The following is a 26596-nucleotide window of genomic DNA, read 5'->3' as shown; positions in this document are numbered from 1 at the left end:
GGGGGCTTGTTAGAAATGCAGAATCTCGAGGCTCCACCCCAGACTTTAGCAAGACTCCCAGGTGATTCTTATTTAAGCTAGGATCTGAAACATCAATCGATGTTGGCATTGATCAGCTGGACGCCACTCATCCGCGGAAATAAGGGACTCAGCCCTTTGTGCCCGCCTCGCACCCGTTCTGCTCGGTAGCAACCGAACCCCTGGGGGACATCGGAGCCAGGCGCTTGCCGAGGGCAATTTGGTGATTGGCTTGTGCGGCCACGTGACCAGCGCGGTGCCTTCCACGCGACCGGATTGGTTCTTGCGGACGCTGACGGACAGGGCCGGGGCGGGCCTGAGCCCGGTCGGAGGGGCGCCCGCGGGGGCCGGAGGGGCGAAGGCGCGAGAGCGCGAGTGCGCGTGCGCGAGCGGCGGGGCTTTCTCCGGAGCCGTCGGAGGGAGCGGGAGCGCTTCTCCCGAGGTGAGCGGAGCGGGGCGGTCCCTCGGATGCCGGGTCCTGGGGAGCGGCGGGGGATGGCTTGGGGTTCGCCTACCCCGGGAGCCCTGCACTGGGGAGGATGCAGGGCAAATTCATTCCCCAGCCTCCGTGCCTCGGTTTCCCTTTTCCCACCCTCTGATACATTCCCCCATCCTCCCCGCGGCGGCCGCGGCTGTACCGGCGGAGGCTTGCCCACCTGGCCACCTCGCCTCCGCCTTTGTTTCCCGCCCCGGAGGGATGCTGCCACCGGTCCCCTTCTCTGGGGAAGGGCGCGGGAGGCGCCGCGGGGATGCCACAGGAGCTGGACCCGGGCTGGGAAGAAGGTGGCTTCTATGCAGCGAGACCTGTCGCATGGGAGAACGAAAGGGGGAAAACGTAGTGTCACTTTGGTTCGAGCCCTTGAGACTCGAACTAATCCGCGGCTGCGAGCGAAGCGAAATTCCTAGCGCATCTGATGATCCTCCTGCCTAGATGTGGCCGCGGGCATCGCGGGGAGACCGAGCCTGTGCTGCCCCGGGAAGGGTGCCGGGTCTGTCCGCTGGACCTCGCGTCTGCCCTCACCCCAGACTTTCACCGAAACCCAACGCTCGAAGCCTGTGGAGAGAATCTGGAGATGCGTTAAAAAAGCTTAATTTTTTTGGATAGAGCAGGTCACACACACAAAAAGGGTTTCCAGAGACAGTGTAACTGATGACTGGGAAATGGTGAGGGAATTGCCTGCAGTGAACTGCAGACCAGACAGCGCGCTGAGAGGCTTCTTCAAGAAGAGACAAGAAGCGGAGTGGGGGTGGGTTCTGAGACTTTCTAGGGCTGTTCAAGAGGGCACTTATTTTCAGCCTGTCGGGAGGACAGTGTAGGAAGGGTGAAATAGGGTCTAAACGCACTTTCTAATTCTTTGAAAAAAAAGTGTATGTTTAAAAAAAAAAATTGTTTGACTGCCAGAAGAGATGAGGAGGAATCTCCGTTGAGTCCTTCTTTGGAAGAGGGAGGGTGTGTCCAGGAGCTTAACGTGGTGGTTAAATGGCATAAGCATCTCCCGAGACATGCAGCAGCAATGGCACACAGGACATCCATCGTATGGTAAAACTTAAAAGATTCCCCCGAGTTTCCTCACTAGTTAACTAGTTTGATGCACCTGGTGTTGTAAAAATGGTTCAGCTAATTGCCAGGAAGATTTTTACTGTGGGCCGGAGTTTCAGTGTAACCCATTCAGAACTTAACTGTGTTACTCTATAACCCATCCAGAGCTTACTTTTTGGAGACATTCTGATAACCGTTGTGAACCCCTTCCTTTCCCATGTGAAGTTGTTTTTCGGTTAGACATCTAGAACAACCATACCTTGTGCCCGCAAAATATTCATTTTAGTGTACTGAATTACACAAAATTCAATTAATTTACTTGCTGAAGAATTTCAATGTACTGAGCAAGTTAAAAAAAATTGTTTTTGAGAAGGCACCCCTTCCATTTGCTAGACTAGAGAACTTAAACGCAAGGTTCTCAGCTGCCCCCGGTAAACTTTTGGTGGTTTCCTGAGCTGAAACTAAAAGAGTGGGATCTGCTGTGAGGCATAGTGGGAATACCACAGATGACCCTCATGAAGCTCAAGAAGGTTCTCCTCTGATAGACTGAAACACAGCAAATTAGTGGGAATAACTTAAAAACGGAAAGCAGATATACCGTGGGGAAGGTAAAGGAACTTTGAGGACGAAGGTGGTGGTATGGTTTGAGAAAAGCATGCATTCTTTTTAAGAGGGAAAAAATTGGCATTTTTTGTGTATGAGCTACATGTAAGATATGCAGAGGTCATGGTTATTTGTTTAACCTGTGGAAATGGGGTCAGCTGTTTGAAGAAGACTGAAAAACCTCTGACTAGGGTCTAAAGGGCCGACAGAAAAATTGACAGGCATGGTTCAACTTGAGGGACACAGTGTACCTCTCTGACCTGTAAGACAGAGGCTTTATCCTCCAATTCAATAAAAGCCCCTAGTTCTGCTTTCAAGACAGCCACAAAATCATTTTCTTTCTGCTGTTTCTGTCCTCTGGGTCACAGACAAAGAGGATGAGGAACTAAGGAGACAGATTATAGTCAGACCTGCATGCCTAAGCAGCCATGCTCTTGGAGGAGGATCTGTGTCACATTGTGTAAATATAAGAGCCTTCACCCTGTCGGGTGCCTGGGGGAGTTCCTTAGGGTACACACTGTGGGATAAAGCTGGCTTCCACTGCCACAGGTGGGGGGGGGGCTGGGTGGACTCATCTGCGGGGCAAAGGGGAGCCTGGAGTGTCTGAATTCTGCCAGGCTCTGCTGCTCATTATCGTCCAGCCTGGCTGGCCTTTTCATGGCTTCCAGAGGACCTCCAGATCACATGACAGAGGCTTCTGGTGAGGTTATGGTTCTCAGCCTGTGTCAGTTATCCCTGTCACATGCTGTAGAAAAGATCTCCACTAAGTCACAAGTCTAGGGTGCCTATCTTTCGAGTTCTTAGCTCAAGTCACCTACAGGTTTCCCTCAAACAAGTTGTACCCTCCATACCAGTAGATGGCGATGTTGCCTCTGGGAATTCATGAAGAGGAGGGCTATGGAGCTGTCAGCCGCAGCGTGGATTTTGTGCAGGTTTTGGATAGGCTCTGTTAGCTCCCAGGTTAAAATATAATAATAATAAATAAAAAAGTTCTGAGCACTTAACTGTTTATATAACACAGGAATAATGGGGTGGGGTGAGAATTTATATTCTCTCTCTCTCTCTCTCTCTCTCTCTCTCTGTATGTGTGTGTGTGTTCTGATTCAGGGGGCCATAAATTGACACGCATGGTAGTATAAGCTTTAAGAGCACTTGGTATACACACTGCTGGTTACGCAGACATAATGTTGAGGTTATGAGTTGATGTTGATTCCAAGACTTCATTTCTAATTATTTGCATGCAAAGCTGGTCTCCACATAAGGCTGTCTCTATGAAGTGAACATGTGATTTTAAACCCAGTCTGTAGTCAGTAATACATGTCCTGAAGGTAGCAGTGAGAGTTTTCATGAAAACAAGGTTAAATCATTCTATCCCTGGACTGTCCACAAAAGGTAGGTCAAGTCATTTTGAATCAGTTTCTTTTAAGACTTGAAAATTTCTAACAAGTGTTCGTAGATTGTCTTAGCTAACTTTGACCTTCAAGTCTGAAGTAACCACTCAAAATTTGAACATTAAAAAACAATACTTTTAATTGGAGTTCATGTATATATCCTCCAGTTTTGAAATAACTATTTTGTTCTTTGTTACAGACTACTTTCTGAGGTGGGTTTTGTGGGCACTAAATGCAAGGGAAGTTGGTGCTTTGGCCAGCAATGGAGAAGTCACAGTGTAGGGGAAGGTTTTAGCTCGGATCCTGCCCAAGCTGTAGGACATTGCCTGTGGGAGCCATCAGCAGTCACCTGCTCTCTGTGCCGGTCATCCTCTAGCTCAGCTTCCTTTGGGTTTATTCCTGTCTCTTTAAGTGAAGCGATAAGCTGTTTTATTGGGTTCCCTCCCCCTCCCATCAGTGGCAAATCTAAAATCCCATTGGTGCAAGACAGCAGTAGTCACAAATCATTGATACTGCCTCCTTTCGTGGCCATAAATCAATCTGTCTTTGTGGCTGTTATTTGTCTCATGTTTACTGGGTTTGTCAAGTGAATGCAACTTAACTGTCTTTCCAAGTCTGAAGTTCTTTGGCTGAGTGATTCCGGAAGGTCTTTCTGAAGCCTCCAGGTAGTGCTCACATCAATAGTGTGCTCATGCTGTGGAGGCTAGGACAACTGTGAAGCTCGGAAAAGAAGATACCTCGCTAGAGCTCTGCCTCTGTAGAGACTGTGGGGCTCCCATTAGGGTCCTACAGTTCAGAGGTGGAAGAACCCCTAGGGGTGGTTAACTTAACCTTCCCATGTTTTAACTCAAACTGAGTGATTTTCCAAGCTAATAGAGCTTGATGGGAGGCAGAGAACTCAGAGGATGAGGCCCCAAGTTTGGGACTCACTGAAGCTTCCCTTCCCAGGTGCTGCCTCCCTTCCCAGGTGCTGCCTCCCTTCACCTGTGCTTAGGACACAGGAAGTGCTGTGTCTACAGGAAGTCCAGCCAGGGAAGTTAGCTGAGCAATTTCTTGATATGGGATTGAAGTCATAGCATGAGTAGCTTTGGCCTGGGCTTTTCTTTTTAGTTTTTTTGTTTTTCTCTGACTGATCCAGAGCTGGACTCTTCCTGTGTATCTTTTGGTGCTTTATTTATTGTAACTTTTTCACAATACTGTTTCCTGTAAGAAAAGACTTTTATCATCCTAGAATAGTCTTTGTACAATGCAAGGTTCTTAAATTGAGTCCATGGTCTCCCGCCCTAAGTCCGTGTGGATAAGAGAGTTTGTGTTACATAATTTACCTCTGTAATTTTATGTCTTTTGGGGTGTGTGTGTGTGTGTGTGTGTCTACAGAGTTGGGCCAGTGGGTGAGTGGAGGCTGGAAGTAGACATTGGATGTCTTTTTCAATCAAATTCCATCTTAGTTTTTGAGACAGCGTCTCTCACTGAGCCTGGAGAGAACTGATTTGGGTGTCCTGGGCAGCATTCCTAGAGACCCTTCTGACTCTGCCTCTCCAATGGCAGGAACAGAGGCATGTGCCAGCACACCTGGGTATGATTATTAACGTTCATGCTAGAGAATTGAACTCAAGTCCTCACCAGTCATTTCTCTAGCTCTTTTTAGCATATTCTGACAAGAGGGTCTTAGGCTTCAACAGAACCAGATGGATCCACGGCACAAAGGTAGGATAAGAGTGTGACTGTCTGGAGTAGCTTCTGGAAAACTGACAGGAGGGGAACTTTGGTCTTGTTCGATTGGGGCAGGTTCTCAGGCAGCCCAGGCCCCTCGTGAACTTGCTGTGTGGCCAGTGAAGTTGTGATCCTTCTGTCTTTGCCTTCCAAATGCTGGTAGTGTGTGTGTGTGTGTGTGTGTGTGTGTGTGTGTGTGTGTGTGTGTGTGTGTATGTGACTATACCAGGCTTTAAAGGGGAGAATTTGTGTGCATGCATGTGTGTGCACGAATGCACCCACACACAGATGCATGAGTGCACAGAGGCTAGGGGATAGTTTTGGGGTGTCGCTTCTCAGGAGCCATCTAGCTTGTTTTTTTGAGATAAGATCTCTCACTGGCCTGGAGTTCCAGGATTTTGCTAGGCTAGCTGGATATCAAGCCCCAGAGATCTGTCTCTGTGCACTACCACCCCGCCCGCCCGCCCCATTGCTGGTATTACATGTGTATACCACCATACCCAGCCTTTTTACGTGGGTTCTGAGGCTTACCATCTAAACCATTTCCCCAGCCCCAAAGGGAGAATTCTTAATTGATGAGCTCAAGTAATAGTAGGCGAAAGTTGGGAATGGATTGCAGAAATTAAGTTGTGAATGCTTAGGGATATTGTACCTTTGTTAAAGTAGCTTTCCAAATGAAGAGGCTAAGAAAAGCATTTTACCCACCTTTATAATAGATATGCAAGTATTGATTTCCGTTCATCATTCCTTTCTCAGTACCCTCCTAATTTCACCAGAATGCTTTCAAGTTTATGCTGCTTTACTGGCAGTGACATGCATAATAAGGGACACCCAGCTCTCGTTATCCAATTTGAGGTCCACATATTCATTACCTTTCTGATTTATGACATGATTTTTTAAGTTCTTACGAGCATATATTAAGTGTCCATAATGGATTTTATTGCAACATTCTCATATATATATATATATATATATATATATATATATATATATGTGTGTGTGTGTGTGTGTGTGTGTGTGTGTGTGTGTGTGTGTATATATATTTATCATATTTGCCCCCACTATTACCCTCTCTTGTTTCTCCTCCACTCCTGATGATCTGACCCCTTTCCTCTTCCCAGCCAATCCTTAGCTTCTATTATCATGTTTTGTGTGTGATGGGTGGGGGTGGGAAATGTGCATGCTCATGTTCAATTAGGGTTACTTAAAGGAGCATCGTTGGGAGTGTATTTACAGGAGCACATGAAACTTACTCATGGCTACACTACTGAAAAATCAGTCTCTTCCTTTCCAGTACTCATTAACTGCCTATAGAGCCTAAGGATGGGGCCTCATGAGTCCCTCACTTCTAGCAATCCTCAACTGTCTATAAATCCTTAATGAAGGGCAGGGTCTCATGGGCTCCTTCCCAATCCATGAGAGAGTGACATGAAATTTAGACACCCCCTCCCCCTTTCATTTGTGAGATGCTACATCTGGCTACATGTATATGCATTGTACTCTGAGCTCCTAGGTCCACCAGGATCTTAGAGATGTGAAACAGTTTAGGTGGTAGAACTTCTAAGACATCACTAGTTAGCTTTATTAGTACCCAAGATGCCCTGGAGCTAATTATTGTATTTCCCCTATTTACAATCCCAAGTACTTTCTTTTTCTAATTGTTTTTAAATAGGAGGGACTTGGAATTTGTATGGATTAGAAATGAAAATTCTTATTGTTACCAGAAACTTTGCAGATGCTACTTTGTGTTCCATTCCCACTTTGGACACATGAGAAGTAACTTTGTTGTTGTGGAGAATATTGCTTGACAAACCTTGGGATCTGTATCCTGTGACATCTTACTTACCCTTTATACTGCAGTGGCCCATGCTGGTAGATGCCACCTTCTGCTGCCTTTTTTGGCCATAAGGCAGTGTGATCTTTGTTTTTGCTTTAGTAGAAGAATAAATATATTTTTCCTTCTCAATTTATTGAGCGATTTCATACGCCAGAGAACAAAGTCAAATGGTTGCTTCCAAGGTCAAATTTCTGCTACTAAGTTGTTATGAACTTTGGTGGGGAAGGGGGCACCCATTGCCTCCCTGAATTTGTTTCAGAAGAAGAAAAGGAGCAGTGACCCCTTAAGTTCTAGCCTTTTTCTCAAATTGTGTGACTCTGTAAAACTGTATCAGATATCCAGACAAAGTAGATCTTTAAAATGCTACTAGTTGAAAACTCATTTAGAATCAGAAACAATGCTGATGTAAAACCTCCTTATACACGAAATCACTTTGTGTACAAAGTTTGCCAGATATTCTCTAATCTGATATCTCTCTTCTAATCACAGAGTGACCACTGAACAGCAGCATCAGGATCCCCTTAGAGCAGTGGTTCTCAAACTGTGGGTCTTGGGTCGAACAACCCTTTTATAGGGGTCAGATCCTGAATATAAGATATTTACATAACAATTCATAACAGTAGCAAAATTGTAGTTATGATGTAGCAACGAAATAATTTTATGGTTGGGAGTCACCACAACATGAAGAACTGTATTAAAGGGTCCCAGCATTAGGAAAGTTGAAAACCACTGCCCTAGGGCTTGTTAGAATTGGAGAATGTCGGGCCTTACCCATGACCTTTCAACTCAGAACCTACATTTTATCAAGATGCCCCAATAACATGCACCCCTAGAACAGTCTGAGAAATGATGCTTCCTTTCATGTGGAGTATAGGTATAAACCCTGTAAAGGAGGCATGATGTTTTCCAGAAGAGGAAGCTGAGACCCAGAGTTGTAACTAGGTCAAAGTCACTGTGATCACATCATACTGAGTGTTCTATTCTAAATCTAATGCTGTCTTAATTAGACTGGAGTGAGCCTTACCCAAGAGAGCTCACTATAAGGCCCTGGGGTTAAGTGTGACTGTATGATTTTGAGCAGCCAATAGAAAGCTAGCAGAAGTGGAAAAGTGTATACTATTGGGGGGAGGGGCAGTGTTAGTATGTGTATCTGTACCCATGTGCCTGTGTGTGCAAAACAAGTCCTTCCATGCTATTTCCATCCTTAACTCACTAGAATGGTGAGAACCCCTTAGAGGAACCTTGGAGATCATACTGTAAAGATGTAGGACTCACAGCAGCCTGAGTACTCCTGTTTCTGCATCAAATCCATCCCTCTCGACTTTCCACCTGTCTAGGATGTATATGGGAACCTCTTGTGTTGACCATGAACCATTCTAGAGGTTGGGGTCTGTGTGTTAAGCATGAAGTTAATTTTTAACAGATTCATCTGAGCAGTGGCTTTGGGGATGAAGTTGTAGATAAATTGGCCCATTGTATTCATTCATTTTTGTCTTTGGCAGGTTGCTTGGCTGTGGTCCAGCATGCAGAAGTGAGTGTGTGGTGAAAAGCAGTGGATCCGATGGGTCGCAAGGATGTAAGAGCGTTTGAAGGCTTCCACACCCTCTCCTCCAGGGTAAGGCAAATGCATTCCCTGTTTGCTGGCTTTGCTGAATCATAGATGCTCTTGTCTGACTCTTCTTGGAGTCAGTGCAATGGGATGCTCTGTCTCTGAAAGGCTTCTAAAGCTTTCTTTATTCAAATCATGGACTCAAATCAACAAATATGAGAAATGGTGACCAAGGGATGGGACTGAGTCCTGTGTGTGTGGAGATATCTCTACATAGGGTTGTTGAGTGAGTTTGTGTGGGGTGTGATTTGTACAAGCAGGCTTGTCGAGGCTTCCCTTTTTCCTGAAGTCATATCACATTGCTAATAGTCTGGTCAGATGTTCCTTCCTACCATCCTCCTCCTCCTTCATGAATCATTCACTGAACTTCTCCTGATCTCTCTGTTCATGAAGGAAATATCTGGTCAGAGCTGAAGTCTCTGGTGTGGTGGCCCATAGCAGCTTAAAGCACAGTGTTCTGCCCACACCATAGCTTCCCATCTGTTGTCTCTGGAAGCCACATACCCAGCTACTGAGCTGTGGGTAGTTGCTGGTAGATTGTATGTGACTACTGGGAACTTGGTAACCAAACCCTGTTTGGAGTTTGGTTTGTGGCAAAAAAAAATTCAAGACTAGTAGGACATAGTGTTTGGTGAGCTCTTCTGAGTCTAAGTGGAGGTCCAGGGAGGAAAGAATGCCACTTCTTTTCTTTGTTCTCCAACTTCTGCACTTGAACCTCAAACATATTCTTTGAAGAAGAAATCGTGACTGATACTATCCCAGGCAGAGCTGAGAATGGTTAGAGAAGGCCAGGAGTGAGTGGTGGTGGGATTTTTTTTCCAGCTTTAACTAAGAGGGAGGACTGTTTTCAGCCAGTGAGTTCCGAGTGTCATGAGACCTTGCTAGACTGAGGGCACCCGGAAAGGCTACTTGTACATCTGTGCCTCATGTGGCTTGCTAATGAGTACAATTTACTGAACAATATAGACGATTAAGGGCTGCAGGTCCCTGGAGATTCCCGTAAGTGTGCATCATTGCTGCTCGTGAGTGACGCACATGCTCAGTGGGGAGATGCAGCTATGAGGCAGGCCATCTACAGAAGAGTCCAGGGACCAGCTGGCACAGACCTCAGCCCGGAGTCTAGAGGTTGCTCATGAGAGGAGTGTTCCTTGTTAAATTTCATCCCTAAACGAATTTTCCTTAACATGGGGCTACTCTCCTTTTTTTTTTTGCCCCCCGAGACAGGATTTCTCTGTGTAGCTTTGGAGCCTTTCCTGGAACCCAGGCTGGCCTTGAACTCACAGAGATCCGCCTGCCTCTGCCTCCCGAGTGTTGGGATTAAAGGCGTGGGCCACTGCAGCCTGGCTTGCTACTCTCCTTTTTATCTGTGGCTCTCATGTAGCCTCTATTTTAAATGTATCTAAGAAGTATTTTACATCAAAAATAGCAATTGACTGGCATGTTTCTGTGAAAATATTGTACGAGGGTCAAATTGTGGAGGTGGCCATTCTTTAACCATTGATAAAGGGCCAAAGAAAGTGGTGTAAGAGTTACCAGTGCACCAGGCAGTACTGATTTCAATGAGGCAGTTCTTGTGTGAGCCATTGCTATGCATTGTAGGATGTATAGTGTGCCCTTGCCCTTAACCTCAGACCACTAAATGCCAGTAGCTCCCGAAGCAATCATGACCGTCAAAAAGGTCTCTGGGTATTGTTAAATGTTTCCTGGTAGATAAAATTGCCACAGCTGAAGGAATACAGTGATTTAATCTTGTTCTGAATTTCTCTAGGGCTGTGTTTTACTTTACTTAATTCTTTTTTTCCTCCCAGTTTTCTTCCCTGTAAAATAGGTACACCATAGTATCTCAGCCTGAGGAGGCAAGGAACATAGTACTGTGTAGTTGATCAGGGTTTCTACAAATACTAAGTGGTAACTGTCTCCCAGATACTTAGGGCCCAAGCATCCCTCCTGATCATCATGATGTCAGTAAAAAAGGGGACAACGGAAGTTAAAGAATGAAGTTTAGTAGTGTGCACAGTCATGTGCAGTCCGAGATTCTGAGTTCATTTGAAGGTATGCTCTAGCTCACTGCAGCAATATATTCTGGGTGAAAGCTTTTCCTTTGCAAAGTTAAGGGCCAACAGAGGGCCACAAGGCAAAAAGATGGCCGTTCTAAAGAGTACTCATGGAAATTGCAACCATCAGGGTGACTGCTTAATGTGAAAATGACTCACGTCTAATTAGACCAAAGGACAGAGAGAGATTAGACCAAAGGACAGAGAAAGGTAACCGCCAAAAACAAAAATCTCTTCCCGAGTGACTGACAATCCAGACCAATTTTTGTGAGTCATATAAAGATAGAGACTGCTTAGAAAAACTCACAATTGCTCTAGAGCTTTTACACTTCTTTCCTTTTTTTTCTTTGAGAATATGGAATAGGAAAACAGACTTTTTCAATGTACACCCTCGGAGTGACAAATAACATGTTTTCATAAGACACGTGTCCTTTGGTATTTTCCAATGTTGTGTCTTGGAACAGTAAAAGGAGGCCATAATTCTGAACTAATATGAAATATCCTACATTATTTTCACAAAGAGCCTCAGTCGCACGACAGGACATGGCCACTGCAGGGATTAGATGTAAACTGTTGAGGCTTCTTTTGAGTTCTCTTTTCTGTGTTTCTGCTTCATGAAAGATTTGCCCCTGTTCTCTACCTTGGATCTAATGTATGGGGAGTCCATTGTAGACAGTCTGGTTTCTCTGGCTTTTGGTGTGTGTGTGTGTGTGTGTGTGTGTGTGTGTGTGTGTGTGTGTGTGTGTGTGTGTGTGTAAGAGTGCTTGGCTAAGAGTCTGAGTACCTTGAAGAATGAGGCTCTTCCATGACCAGAGGTGACAAGACAGTGCTTCTCTTGGTAGGAGTAGGCCAATGTTTGACGTTGATATTTTTCTAGTGCTTCTCAAAATTCTGTCTCCAGGCCAGGCATGAGGAGTGCTGGGTTTCTTACTTCCTGTTCCAAATCTCTCAGAGCGGACCTCGTGATCTAGTTTAACAAGGCCCCAAGGTGCCTGCTGGAGAATCATAGTTCTTTTGCATGGCTTGTGATATGTCCTGGCGTTTTCCATGGTGTCTTTGTGTCTGTGGTGGGGAAGGCATAGAGAAAGCATTTTTCTAAGCCCTCAGAATAGACATAGGATTTTCTCATGCTGATATCTTGTGTCATTTTCCCAAAGTCGTCTAAACTTTGTCCCAATAGTAGCCACTAGCCATGTGTGACTATTTAAATTATTTTGATTTATATAATTCAGGTCTTCATTTGATCTTATCACATTTCAAGTACCCTATAGCCACATGATTTCTGGCTGCTGTCTTAGATAGTACAGATATAGAACACATCCATCATTGAAGAACATTCTACTGGACACTACTCTTTATATCATAAGACTCCCAGTGTGTTAGAAGGCCGCATTTGTAGTGACCATGTACTCTTGTTGTAAAAAGATGTCAATTTATGTAGAACAGAGTTCTTCTAGAACAGGTCTATCCTAGTAAGACATTTGTGTCTTGCTGAATTTTTTAATGATGCTGCAATATTTGCCTGCTACAGGCAGTGCCGTGGTCTGTCCCTCTGACATGATAGAATGCACCAACTCTAAAATATTTGCCCTCTAGTCTGGGGCTGCTGAGCTGTCTCCGTCCACTTTTCCCCTTCTCCTGACCCTCAGCAGTGAGGCTTGTTTGTACAGCATGCCTTTTTTAAGATTGCCTAGAGCTCTACAAAGAGTCTAGAAGAAGCGAGAAGAGAATTTTCACCTCTTCTTCTTCTAAGCCTGGACTTGGCTCAGAAAAGTGTTTCACAAGAGGGTCTTCATTCACAAGCCTAACTTCCGAGGAGTAACTCCTTGAAGGAATCCCTAATTTTCCACCGATCTATTACAGCACCGATTTCATGATTAAGCCCTTTAGTAACACAGAAGATTTTTCTGCTGATATTATCTATTAATATTACCAATAGTAGTTGCTCAGAAATTTTCATTTGAACAAATGAAAAGATAGGGAAATAAAGACACATTTTAAGGGACGTTGTTTAAAGCCTACTGAGCCCAAGGTTGTTTTGCATGGTAGAGGGAATTCTAGTGAGAGGTTTGTGTGCCTTTAGGAGGATGGCTGGAAGGAAAGGAAGAGGAGGCTGGGGGTGGAATCGATCCTCTGGATGATTCACTTGGTGGTGGTGGTGGTGGTGAGACCGGGGTGGTGGGGAGGAGGACACAATGCTTGTTTTTCTCCTCCTTTGTGTTTTTGTTTTTTCGAGACAGGATTTCACTGTGTACCTCTGGCTGTCCTGGAACTCACTCTATAGCTCAGGCTGGTCTCAAACTCACAAAGATTTTTTTCAAAAGACTTTTTTGAGTGGTCTTAGAAGCAAAATGTAGAAAGGAAAATAGAAAGATCTTCTGTATCCCTCCCCTTCCTACATATGCTTGTCTGTCCCTGTTGCTACCATCCCCCACTAGATTGGCATTTCTGTTACCTTCTGTGAACCTGTATTTACATCATAATTACCCCAAGACAATGGTTTACCTAAGAGTGCAATCTGGGCCGGGCGGTGGTGGCGCATGCCTTTAATCCCAGCACTCGGGAGGCAGAGGCAGGTGGATCTTTGTGAGTTCGAGGCCAGCCTGGTCTCCAAAGCGAGTTCCAGGAAAGGCGCAAAGCTACACAGAGAAACCCTGTCTCGAAAAAACAAAACAAAACAAAACAAAAAACAAAAAAAAAAAAAAAGAGTGCAATCTGGGAGCTGTACATTCCTTGGATTTGGACTAATACATGACGACACATGTTCACCATTATAATCACAGACATTATTTTTCTCTAAAACCCCTCTGTGTCCTGTTTAGTCATATCTCCTTTTGCTCCTCCACCCCTAAACTACTAGAAGCCATTAATCTTCTTATGGCCACAGTTTTGTTTTTCATGCAGTTGGAGTCACACGATAGGTAACCCTTTGAAATGACTTCTTTCACTCAGTAAGTAAATATACATGGAAGTTTCTTCCCATCATTCTGTAATTTGGTTACTCACTTTTTTTGTGTACTGAATCATATTCCAGAACTTTCTGGACATCTTGGTTGCTCTGAAGGTTGGGTCATTTTAAATAAAGGTGCCCTAAACATCCATGAGCAGGCTTCTGGGTGAACATGATTTCATCTCTTTTGGGAAAATATCAAGGGACATCACTGCTAGATAATTTTTGTAAGAATGTTTTGTTTTGTAAGAAACTGACAAACTGCCTTATAAGATGGCTGTGCCATTTAACATTCCCACCAACGATAAGGGTTTCTGTGTGCAACATCTCCACCAGCCCTGGGTGTTGTCAGGGTTCTGGATTTGAACCATTCTAAAACAGGCCTGGTAAAGTTCTCATTGTGGTGCTAATATAAGTTTCCTTGATGTGTATGTAACATCATTTTATATCTATATTTGCCATGAATGCATCTTTTTGGTGAAATATCTATTAAAGTTTTTTGGCCATTTTTTTTTATAATTAGGTTTTGTATTTTCTTACTCACTTTTTTATATTTTGAATATATCATAAATGTCCTTTGCAAATACTTTCTTAACACCTGTTGCCTTCTCATTCTCTTTCAGACTTTCAGACATCAGACATTTTTAATTTTAATGAAGTTCCACTTATCAGTTATTTTATAGATTTTTGCATTTGGTATTGTATTTTTAAAAGCCAGAATTCTACCCAAGGTCTTTGTAGGTTTTTTTCTTACCCTCTTCGTCTTTCATCGTGTTCTGTGTTTTGCATTAATGTTTGTAATTCCTGTTGAGTTAATGATTGTGAAGAATATGTTTAGCTACATTATTTGTTTACTTGTGTACCAGTTTCTGGTACCATTTGTGGAAATACTTTTGCTGCATCATTGTATTGCCTGCCTTTGCTCTTTTATTATAGATTTATTGACTTTATTTATGTGGGTCTATATCTGGGCTCATATTTTTTAATTGATTATGGTTATCTGGTCTTTCACCAATACATACTGCCTAGCCACTGTAACTTTATAGTGAATTATTAATTCATACAGCATCATTCCTTCAACTTTTGTTCTTCTCCTGAAATATTGAGTTAACCATTTGGGCTCTTCTGCATCTCAATATGAACATTGATCATTTTATTGATAGCCACAAGTGACATCTTGAAATATGCTTGGGATGGTGTTGAATCTTGTGATAGTTAATCTTGATTGTCAACTTGATAATATTTAGAATCACCAGGAAAACAAAACTCTGGCCCTGTGTGTGTGAGGTTACCTAGATTGGGTTAATTGAGGTGAAAAGACACACCCTACATGTGAGCAACACAGTTCCATTGACAGAGGTCCAGAACAGAATGGAAAGAAGGAAGTGGATTAGGCATAAACGTCCGGCCACTTGTTGCTCCTGCTGCCCAGCTTCCAGGCCATGATGGACTGTATCCCCTAGAATCCCAAGTCAAAATCAACTTTCCCTTCTTGAAATTGCTTTAGTCGGGTATCTTTTCACAGCAGCGAGACAAGTTACATACTAATCTGTGGATGGAGGAAGGAGCAACTACTATCTCATGTTCTAGTCCACAGGTGAACATTTCTTCAGAGTCAGGATGTTTTCCTCATAAACTTGTACCTATTTAAGATTTAAGATAACTAAGTATTCAGTTTGTGGAGGTGCTGATATAAACTATGTGCTTTTGAATTTCAAACTGCACTTGTTCATCCAAGACATATAAGAGTGTGATTGCCTGGTTGGCTTCTGTGTGGAGCCCTGTGCCCTGCATCCTCGCTGTGATTGCTCACCAGCGCCAGGAGGTTTTTCTCTTTCGTGTTTTCGTGTAGTCAATGATGTCATCTGCAAATAAAGGTATTTTTCTTTCTTTCCAACTTGATAGGCTTTAACTTTGATGATGTCATTTTGTCTCAGTCCATCCATGAATTGCTTATAAGAAGGTGGTGGGTTTCAATTCCTCTGATGACACACCTCTCCCAGGAAAATGAAACCTTTCACCTTTTGAATTCCACTTTTGCACCAGGCTGCATTAGACCACATGTCCGCACAACCTGGTGGAGCAATGCTCCATCCACAACCAATCACTGCCTGGCCAGCTAACCTCAAACCTACTCTTACCCTGAGTTCCGATGAGCTAAGATGGGGCTGGAGCTTGGTTGGGGGTCAAGAATTTGGGTTCCTTCACAGGACCAAGGTGGTGGATGAGGGATATCAATAGAGGTCAAAGGGGGCATTAGTTTGACACAGCAGTCCGTCTTCCAATGGCCCCATTGTCTGCAGCTTATTCAAGCCTTGGTGGGCGGCTGTGGATTAGGGCATTGCTTAGCCCAGTGGCCAGGTTGATTACATCAAAAACAAGGAGATGGGGTTGACCCTGCCTCCTTGGAATGGCTGGTGATGGGCAGACTGGTTGGGTACGGATTTGTTGAGAGTTGCTGCCAGGTACTGGAAACTGGTGTGGTACTCTTTCCTGTCCCTTTTGAGGTCTCTTTCCTGTTCCTTTTTGCCCTCCTTTTTGTTGTTCAATACTTTAAGGGCCATATGTAGATGTTCGTTTTGAGGCATTAAAGGTCCTTTTTTTTTTTTTTTTTTTTTGGTCTTTGGAGTTTTCATCTAATGTTGAGGGTTGATCAATCCAGGAAATCAAAATGAAGTAATAGAGTCTCTTCAGGGGAGTTGATGTCCACATGGGTGTATTTAGTGATGGCCTTGTGAGGTAGGTTAGGAAGAGAGTGGGGTCTTCACCAGAGCTCTGGGTAACCTCTTTCAGTTTGTCAAAGTTAACTATAGAGTAGGCATTTTGTTGAATTCCCTCAGCTAAACAATTTACCATCAGCTGCAGGTGGTAGGTCCCAGTGCCAGAGTTTTGATAATTCTAATTTGGGTCTCTGAAAGGGACTGCTCTATCTCCTGAGGGGAGGTGTCATTCTGTTGATGGAGTTTATTGGCCTGGCCCTGGGCTACATTCCAGATGCAGTCCTTTTAATCTTGGGTGAGGGTAGAGGTCAGGATATAGTATATATCATCCCAGTGAGGCCATAGATTTGAGTTATCTGAGTGAATTGTTTTTATAAATGGAATTGGTTTTCAGAGAACAGTCTAGGATTTTATTTAGTAACATCCATTTCTACCAATACTAAAGGCACATGGACTCGGGTAGGGCCATCCCTTCCTGCCACCTTATGTAGGGGGAACATGGTTACCCTAATTTGGGTGTGGGGAGGGGAGGGTAAGGGAGAAGATAGTTGGAGGTTGTCTATGGAGATCTGTGCATTCAAGGTGTGTGAGGCTAAAGGGCAGGTGGGCATTGGAAGATGGAGAGGCATGGAGATTGAAGATGGAGGAGTATGGAGATTGAGGATGAAGAGGCATGGAGATTGAAGATGGAGAGGCATGGAGATTGAAGATGGAGAATGAGGATGGAGAGGCATGGAGATTGAGGATGGAGATGCATGGAGATTGAGGATGGAGATGCATGGAGATTGAAGATGGGCAGACATGGAGATTGAAGATGGAGAGGCATGGAGATTGAAGATGGGCAGACATGGAGATTGAAGATGGAGGGGCATGGAGATTGAAGATGGAGGGGCATGGAGATTGAAGATGGAGGGGCATGGAGATTGAAGATGGAGGGGCATGGAGATTGAAGATGGAGGGGCATGGAGATTGAAGATGGAGAGGCATGGAGATTGAAGATGGAGGGGCATGGAGATTGAAGATGGAGGGGCATGGAGATTGAAGATGGAGGGGCATGGAGATTGAGGATGGAGGGACGTGGAGATTGAAGATTGGAGGGGTATGGAGATTGAAGATGGAGGGGCATGGAGTTTGAAGATGGAGGGGCATGGAGATTGAAGATGGAGGGGTGTGGAGATTGAAGATGGAGGAGTGTGGAGATTGAAGATGGAGGGGTGTGGAGATTGAAGATGGAGGGGTGTGGAGATTGAAGATGGAGGTAGGGAAGTTGGTGAGGAGGTTCATCAGTGGGATTGAAAGCCAGGGAACTGGAGTAGGAGTTAGAGTTGGATTTGGGATCAAGCTTTTGGTAGCAAAGGATGATCTGGAAGGCAAAGCAGGAGTTGCAGAGAGAGGTGTAAAAATGAAGGCAAAAAAGCTTTGGACATAGGGTACCTTGGACCAGTTGCTGTTTTATCTGAGAATGTCTAGATGAATGAGAATATTGAGATCAAAAGTTTCAAATTGAGGCCAGATTTGGTTGGCTAGCCAAATGAGTTTGGAGGACTGAAGCAGCTAAGAAGAAATTCTTGGAGATTGTCGTGAGACAGGCCAAAGGAGTACCCACTGGCATGGACAATTTAGAGCCCATTGCATGAAATTTGGTTTTTAGCATTGAAGCAATTTTGAACAGAATGGTCAGAACTGGTAGAGTCTAACCCAGACTTAGATGAAAATGACCTGTCGCGTCCGCCTCGACCAGCAAGGAAGACGCGACGCCAGGCTCTTCTCCAAGCAGTTTATTCAGGAACCTTGAACAATCTTCTGACCCCGGGGAAAGCCATCTTCTTCTTCTCCTCCTCCTCCTCCGATCTCCCTCTTGGGGAAAGCCAGCCCACGCCCTTTATAGCTACTGGGCAATCAACCCCGTAGTGCCACATGGACAATGCCGATAGGGTCAGACATACGCAAGCAAGCCAGATTAGGTCCAGGTGCACGGAAGCAAGCCAGATCCTAGCCTTAGCCAAATAAGGAGCACCTGCCATCGGGAAGGCAGAAGCCAGACGCCGTGCCATCTTTGAGGCACGGCCGTGCACGGCTCTCTACAATGACCTAAATCTTAGGAGCAGGCTTCCCTGTGCTCCTAAGACTGAGAGGAATCACAGAGTCAAACTGGAGTGGTTTACCTAACCTCCCGGTTTTGTGACTCGGTGAAGAGAGGAGTCTGAAGCTCCTGGGGCTTCTGAGGTCTGGTTAGGGGACTCTGGGGCCGACCTGGAGAGTTTACCTCGTCCTGAAGAATTTGACTGGTTAGGGGACTCTGGGGCCGACCTGGAGGGTTTACCTCGTCCTGAAGAATTTGAGTGCATGGCAAAGGGCCTCTAGTCTGGAGATCAAAGACTCGGGGAAGAAAAGGTCCAAGGAAGGAGGAGAGGGGGGTACTTGGAGGAGAGCAAGGGAATGGAGGCCAGACTGGGATAGCATGAAGCACCAATAAAACTTCCACGTGAGGTTTGTACAGAAGTCTCTGGTGGTGACTGGTGAGTGTTTAGCTCAAAACAGTGAGCTCAGTGGGTGTCTGTGCTCCTGAAGGAATGACCCCTGTGGGGAGAAAAGAGGGCTTTGTGTCCAAAGGACCGTAAAAGGATCTTGGTTTGGGGTACCAGATGTAAGAAGAGCAAGGCTGATAAATAAGCCCTGTAAACTCCTTGGTTCCTCAGGACGGTTTTGAAATTGAACTTTGGTTTGTTATTGGGAGCTTATGAAGAGAGCATAGACATTGTTTTGTTACCTCCATCCTGCAGGGAGAAAATTCTCTCAGAAGATAGTAAATTCATTTGTTAATGCTATTATGTCTCATAGTATTCAGAACTTTTTAAAAAGTTATAAAGGATAAAAAGATGAAAATTGTTTTAGTTAAAAAAGATTTGTATATGAAAATTAAGATGAATGTATGTTTTCAGAATGGGAAAAAAACCTAAAGGGCTTTTGTAAGTTAAAAGTCTGAGTAAGTTATTTAAGGTACATAGAACATGAGATTTAAAGTTTCTAAGGTAAAAAAAAATCTCAAAAACTAGCTAAAAATGTATGTCTAATCAAAGTTTATTTTAAAATATATGGCTATTAACATATTATTCACTACTTAAAAGTATCAACTTGTGTAATTGATATTGTGTGTTTTATAACCATACTTGGAGGTTGTTTTAATATGGCCAGAGGGACTAAAATAATATTTCCCACTCGTCAGTGAGGTCCTAGGGTATGGTAGATCATCTTTAGAAATGTTCTGCATCTGTGCAAAGTCATATGTCCTTTTGTTTAGGGGGGCCATGGAGACCCTACATAGTGGGTTCTAACCAGCATCCAGTCTACAAAGGAAAGATTTCCTCAGTGTTTCCAAGGGAAGCCACAGTCAGGTCAAGCAAGGCCTTTGGCTTATTGTCACCATAGATGGACAACAGTAAAAAGAAAAGGTTGAGGAGTCTCAGATTCCTCACAAACCCACATGACTCCTGAGGACTGGACCCTCATTTGGCCTTGACAGTACCAAAGGAAAAATTAATTGTGGCTACCTACATGATCTTTTTTTTTTTTTTTTTACCTACATGATCTTAAACACCTATCCAGAAAGTATAATCAAGATTAAAATGATCAGTATGTTTCCGTAACAATTCAGTCAATATACTTAGCTATATGAAATGCTATTTGAACAACTATTTCTCACTAATGATTCTCTTCCTGATATATATGTTGCCCAGATACAAGACAAGACCTTCCTTGGCTGGCTTCAGCACTGCAGTGTCTGTCCTGAGATACAGGCCTGTCTTATTAAATACTGAATACAAATCTAAAAGCTGTACTTACCAACTGTAGCTCTCTATCTCTGTCTGGAAGAGTACTTACCACAGATGCGACATTTCTTTCTCTACCCTAACTATCCATATTTCATGATTGAAGGAGGATGCCAGATACTCTGTTATTAAACTTACAGATCTGGGAAATTATTCAAGGTATCCAAGTGTTGTCCTGGGAACTTGGCTAGACAATCTTATAAAAGATGCCGACTTAGCTGACTTCTCTCACAAACTGCTGATTATGCAGTTACGTTAGCCTTCTACAGGGCTCTGGTGCATGGTCCAGCCAGTTGTAAACTTACATTTCACCTTACTAATCAAAACTTAAGTTAATCATGGTGCTAACGTTTTTCTCCTCATTAACTTTATCTCTTAGTGTTCCCTACAGGGTATATAGAGGAGACCCAATGGCCAAGTCTGAACTTAATGCTGGCTAGTGAAATGTCTCAGGTCTACCAAACCAGTGGCCTTACACCTTGTAATTGATAGCAGTGACAAAAAGTCAGTCTTCCTAGCACCTGTGACAAAGCCTGCCAAGGGTTCTTTAGATGGCTTTCTTGCTTGTTTTCTTCTTTCAGTAAGGACAAAGCTGCCCCAGCTCTTAACTGTGCTCTCAGTAGCAATTTCCCAAGGCCTAATAGTCTCACTTTGTATGTTACAGCTGCTACTCACTCATACAACACATTCCAAGGGTGCATACTGTCATTTCGTGGCTGTCCTATGCTCTAGATCTTTGCCATCTGTTGAGTTTTATTGTGGCCTCTTAGATGGACCCTCCTTGGAGGCACACTAACTGCTGCCCTTTCTACATCACCCCTTTTGTCAGCTGGAAGCAGCTAAAAGAGAGATATGCTCTCTTAAACCTCTCTCTAAAAGCAGGTCAGGTGACCTGTGAGGGAAGGACTAATGGGTCATCCGACTGGTCTCTCTTCTTGCCACTCTGCAGACATTTTTTTTTTCAGGACCCAGAACTGTAACAGCTGGACTCCCTGATAGGAATGGTCTTCCAAAATTGCAGAGGCCTGGATCTCATCATGACAGAAAATGATGACTTCCATTTAGCCCTGGGGGAAGAAACACTGTTTCTACCATAATCAGTCAGGCCTGGTTCGGGATGAAGTACCTAAGCTAAGGGAGTGGGCAAGAAAACCAGATGAACAGCTCCAAATCCAATGATCTTCCTGGAACTTCTTTGGCTCATTTCTTCCTTGGCTCCTACCCAAGAGTCCCCCCCACACACACTATCATAATTTTGGCCCAATTCTTTGGCCCATGGCTCTTTTGCTCTTTCTCTAAGAACTTTTTACAGGAGCACATGCAGGCCTTCACTAACCAGGAGGTGACAGAGATCTTCATGACCAGAGCGTATCAATCACTACCAAAGGAGCCCACCCATTCCTTAGCCTCCCCTGCCCTGGACTACATCCAGGGTTCATGGGAAGTAGCCAGAGGAGAGAACACATCACCCTATTCCTTATGACTTCAAGGCCGGAATGACAGGGCTTAACATCGGTGATGCCATTTTGTCTCAGTCCATTTACCTATGAGTTGCTTACAAGGTGGTGGAGTGTTTCAGTTCCTCTTACGGATACACTCCTTCCAGGAAGATGAAACCTGCCATCTTCCACATCCCCAGTTTCGTCCCAGGCCGAATTAAACAGCGTGTTCCCATACCCTTGTTTAGCAGTGCTCCCTCTGCAGCCAGTCAGGACCTGAGAAGCTAACCTCAAACCTGCCCCATCCTGCTCCCTAGAAAGCTCACTTCTGCAGCTCTCCCCAGGCTGTATTCTCTTTCCACCCTGAGTGTAGCCTGGCAGGGTTAATAAAAGTCTGCTCGGCACACGGTTAGTTTCTCCTTGAGTCTTTCCTGTCACTAGGCTGTATATCTTGCATTATTTTCTGACTGCTTTAGACAGGATTTTTAGTACAAATGTTAGAGTTCATTGGTAACAGAGATATGTTCCCTTATTTATGGTCATAATAGGGAAGCTGATTATTAACTGTAGCATTTTTAATATATCTTTTTCTCTTCAGTTTTCCTCTGTTTGCCCTGACTGTTAAGGGAGACCCAGTTTTCTCAAGGGGGTAAGGGATGCTATTAGCATTTTGATAGGATGGTTCCCTATTTTGTTGAACTTACTGATCCACTGTGACATGTTCAGTATCCCCAGATACTAACTTCCCATGCTGTTCTAATCACGACATTGAGCCAGCTAATTTTTAAATGGTTTTATTGAGAAAAGCATTGCTGGAGAGATGAGCTTGGTGGGTGCCTTTTAGGTAGGAGAGGAGCAGAGATGGATCAAAGGCAGGGGCCTCTAAGGAAGAAGGCATGGCCTGGCCATACCTCGTGCAGTTAGGGCTTCTGTGGGGAGCAGGAAGAACATTCTAGCCTGTTGTAATTTGAGACTATGTCTGTACTGACTAGTTGGCGGGTCCATGTTTTGCTTCTCTGTCATTATCTTGGCTCACCGTTTCCATTTTGACTTCTGGGTATTTCTGTCCTTGCTGTTCTTTCTTGTACCTATTAGTTGAACTAGTGACTGATGTGTAGACCAGCCCCCAGAGAAAAGGAACATTACAGAAGTATAGGAATTCATTCATAGTCCTGCAGGGACTGTTACCCCTACTGCTCAAAACTCTCCTTCCGCCAGGCGGTTTTAGAGATGCTGGTGCTCTCTCTAAACAGCTATGGCTTTGGGTAGATGGCTTCAGTAAGGGTGACAGTCCCGCAGCTTTCCTGGACAGTCGTGGTGCCGTAGACTGACTGAATATGATACCTGCCCTAGTTTATAGATCCTGAGTTCTTCACTCCGAGCTAGAATTAACAGAAACACAATCTGGAGTTATGGATGTAGTAAAGACCTGGAAGATTAGCCAGAAAGAGAGAGCGCACACACTCGGCAGCTATTGTGAAGAGGTCTGACTCCATTTTTTCTCTGTGAAGTCTGGGTGTCTCACAGTGCGGAGTGGTGGGGAGATCGCTGGGGTGGATGATTGGGAAATAGGAGTTGTGGCTTCCACACAGATATCTACTTTTTTTCTTTTTCTGCATCTGTCAGATGTGACTCTTTCAGCTAACCACGTGTCCTACAGGAATAATAGCTAGGTGGCTGTCTAAATGTTGAAAGATGTTTTGACATCTTTGACAAGTGTTACTCAACAGCTGGGTGTGTAAGATTCCAGCTCTGATAAATGAAAATAACTTGGCTTTTTACTCTAAAAATAAATCACATACAAGTGCTGTTATGTGGGGAATGACTGGCGGGACTGAAACGGACTTAATTTTTTGACACAGTGTGTTTTGTTGACTTCTCCAGCCCTGACCCTGGAGCATTGCTTTCCTTTACACCAGTGATTGAGTGGCTTTGTAAGGGAATGCATCCCACTATCGCAGAAGGCTCGCTCAGCCTTTATTTATGATTCTGTGTCAGGGCAGAGATGGTCCCAGCTCCATTTGGACCCACACAGCTGTGAGTGAAGTGATCCAGGGCAGTACAAACAGCCCATCATTCCACTGAATTCATTTAAGACTCTAACACATCTCTACAAGCAGCCAGATCATGGGACAGAGGGTCTGTATTTTCTTAAAGGGACACAGCTTTTGTTGAAAAAGGCTCCAAAGAAAGGGAATTCAGCAGGGCTTCTCTGAGTGCTGGCTGGGGAAAGGATGGCCTTCGTTATTGAAGGGTGGCTGGGATCAGTTTTCTCACCCAGCTGCTGACCCAGGAGAAAGAGCAGCTGTAAACCATTTGTTCCAGTTTCTCCTCTGACTCAGGGAAGGGCTCTGTCCCATTTATTGAATTTAATGTAATGTAAAGGGGAATATATAGGAGTGCATCCAGTGAATGTATTCATGTTTCTTCTGAAGGGAAAGATTTTGTGTGTGTGTGTGTGTGTGTGTGTGTGTAACTACATATAGCCAGAAGATTAAGGACTCAGTAATCTTACAGCATAAACTAAAGGTAAAGTAACTCAAATGCGTGCAAATGCCATTTTTATAACAAAAATAACACAATTATATGAGTTTCCGTAGAATCAGGAATTAATTCGCAGCCCCTTGGTGCAGATGCTGTAATGACAGCAGAGACATCTGTCTGCTCTCTAGGGGTAAAGAGATTCTGAGGGACACAGTGAGTGCCAGCCTCCTCAATCTTTGAATCCTTTCCTGCTGCAAACCTTATGAGGCTCCCAGGAGGTTAAGTGTCCCAGGGAACATGGATTTGGGGTGTAGATACTGCTTCAAGCATCTCAGACTGAGATCCCCAGCTTACCCATCCCATCCTCTGAGCCACAGAAAGAGATGATAAACCCTACTCAGCCTTTTTTTTTGGGGGGGGGGTGGGTTCTACCATTGAGTCTTGATGTTTGCCTTTCAAAGAAGTGAAGCCTGGCTGCTGTGTCGACAGAGGTGACCCATTCCTATTAACAAACCCATTAGAGCACCCTCTGAAGGCCAGGAAGCAGGCCAATGGAAATGGGTGTGCTTCCTGTAGCCATGGTGTCTGCCTCTTTCCCTTTGGATGGATCATTCTGAAATATTTACTCACTGGTATTATATTAGCATAGTGTTTGGTGAGTGTTTAATGATAGTGTGCTATTTAGAAGTCCTCCACTCAGAAAATGATGTCTTTCTTTCCTGGGAGATCCCATATTAATATAGCCCTAGAATTTAAAAATACTGATGTTTTTATTCTATGAGAATTTTGTACGATATATTTTGATTTCATTTATCCTCCCACCGCCCCTCTAACTGCTCCCAGGTCTACCCCTACTTTCCTACCCCTCAACTTCTGACTTTATTCCTCCTTTTATTTATTATTTTAATAATCATTGAGTCCAATTTGTGCTGCCCATATACTCAGGACTGTGGGGCCATCCTCTGGAGTGTGGTTGACCTAGCCAGGGGCCACGCCATTAAAGAAAATTGGCTCTTTCTCTCCCGGAAGCCATCACCTGTTCATAGCTCTGCAGTTAGGCATAGAGGCTTATGGACCCCTTCCCACTCCATGCCGTATGGTGAGCGACTCGATCTTGTGCACCTCTTGTGCAGGCCGCCACCGCTGCTGTGAGGTCATGGGTGCAGTTAGTGGCCCTGCATGTCCAGGAGACACTGTTTTGCTCTTGTCCTCCTCAACTTTGGCTCTTACAATCTTTCTGACCCCTCTTCTCTGATTGTCTCTGGGCTTTGGGAGGGGGGATGATGCAGATGTCCCATTTGTGGCTGTCCTACAGTTTTACTTTCTCTTTTGCTGGAGTTTCTTCACATGCTTCTTTACCCCTTCCTTCTGTTAACCTCACTACCTTATTTAGTCTCTTTCATTGTCTTTGCTTTGTTTCTCCAGGGGGAAAAAAAAACTAAGAAAAAATGTGGGAGTCCAGCTTAGGTGGAGGAGAGGGGAGTGAGGAAATATCAGATAGAATGAAAGATGGAGACGAGAAGAAAGACAGAAACACAGGATAGCTTCGTGAGGGCCTGGATCAATACCCACCAGCCTCGTCCTTCATTAAAAAGGGCTTTTTATAATATGCCAAGGGAAGTGGCAAAAGACCTCCCCCTTGCAAGATCAAAGCACACCATATAGCCAAGTGTAGACCCTTCCAAATACCTGGTGAACAAGCCTGTGACCAAATTGTGTCTTTATGCAGCCCTGCTGGGTTAAGCTCGCTCGCGCTCTCTCTCTCTCTCTCTCTCTCTCTCTCTCTCTCTCTCTCTCTCTCTCTCTCTCTCTCTCTCTCACACACACACACACACACACACACACACACACACACACACGTAGGAGAAAACTTGTGTTCCACATTTATGTGGTTCCCAGCTGACTGTAGACAGTGCCTCCTGAACAGGCATGAAGACTGTACACAGGTAGACCCAGTGTCCCTTACCAATCTCTTCTAGTCTTTCTCCACAAAAACTCGTACTTCACCTGGCCAGTCCTTGAGCCTATTTTCTCCTCCCTACGTGGAATGCCTTCTTGTTTTCTTTTCAGTGTCCATGTGTGGTATTTATAGACTTGGCACAGTAGCCAAATAGACTTTGCATCGTATCCCGTGTTTATCAGATTTTAGAAATGTGACTTTGGGCAAAGAGTTTAATGTCCCTTGGCCTTCATACTTTTTGCCACTGATGCTTTCTTTGACTTTTCTTTATGAGTTTGCAAATTTTGCTCATGATTCTCCTGGTGTCTTGGTCTATCTGTCCACATTAGAAATTGACAGCAACTTCATGGATATTCTGCACAGTTTAGAGCCACATATCTGTTTCCTTTCATGTAAGACGAGAGTTATCATGAAGACTAAATGTTGGGGTTACAGCTGTCATTGCTGA

The 26596-nt window shown here is 44.3% G+C and overlaps 1 protein-coding gene across 10 annotated transcripts in view; it reads left to right on the top strand.

Annotated features, from left to right (window-relative positions):
* Positions 1 to 340: 340 nt before the first annotated feature.
* The window catches only part of Tmem108 (transmembrane protein 108), a 277796-nt gene continuing 251540 nt past the window's right edge, over positions 341 to 26596 (top strand). For all 10 annotated transcript variants that reach the window (XM_052718720.1, XM_052718640.1, XM_052718712.1 and 7 more), the window contains exons 1-2: positions 341 to 460; positions 8605 to 8717. The gene's annotated coding sequence lies outside the window, so the exon portion shown is untranslated. The remainder of the gene's footprint in view (positions 461 to 8604; positions 8718 to 26596) is intronic.

The sequence above is a fragment of the Peromyscus californicus genome, unplaced genomic scaffold, assembly GCF_007827085.1.
Source record: "Peromyscus californicus insignis strain IS unplaced genomic scaffold, ASM782708v3 Scaffold_11__1_contigs__length_118956290, whole genome shotgun sequence".
Classification (NCBI taxonomy): domain Eukaryota; kingdom Metazoa; phylum Chordata; class Mammalia; order Rodentia; family Cricetidae; genus Peromyscus; species Peromyscus californicus.
This window is presented reverse-complemented; position numbering and strand designations above follow the sequence as displayed.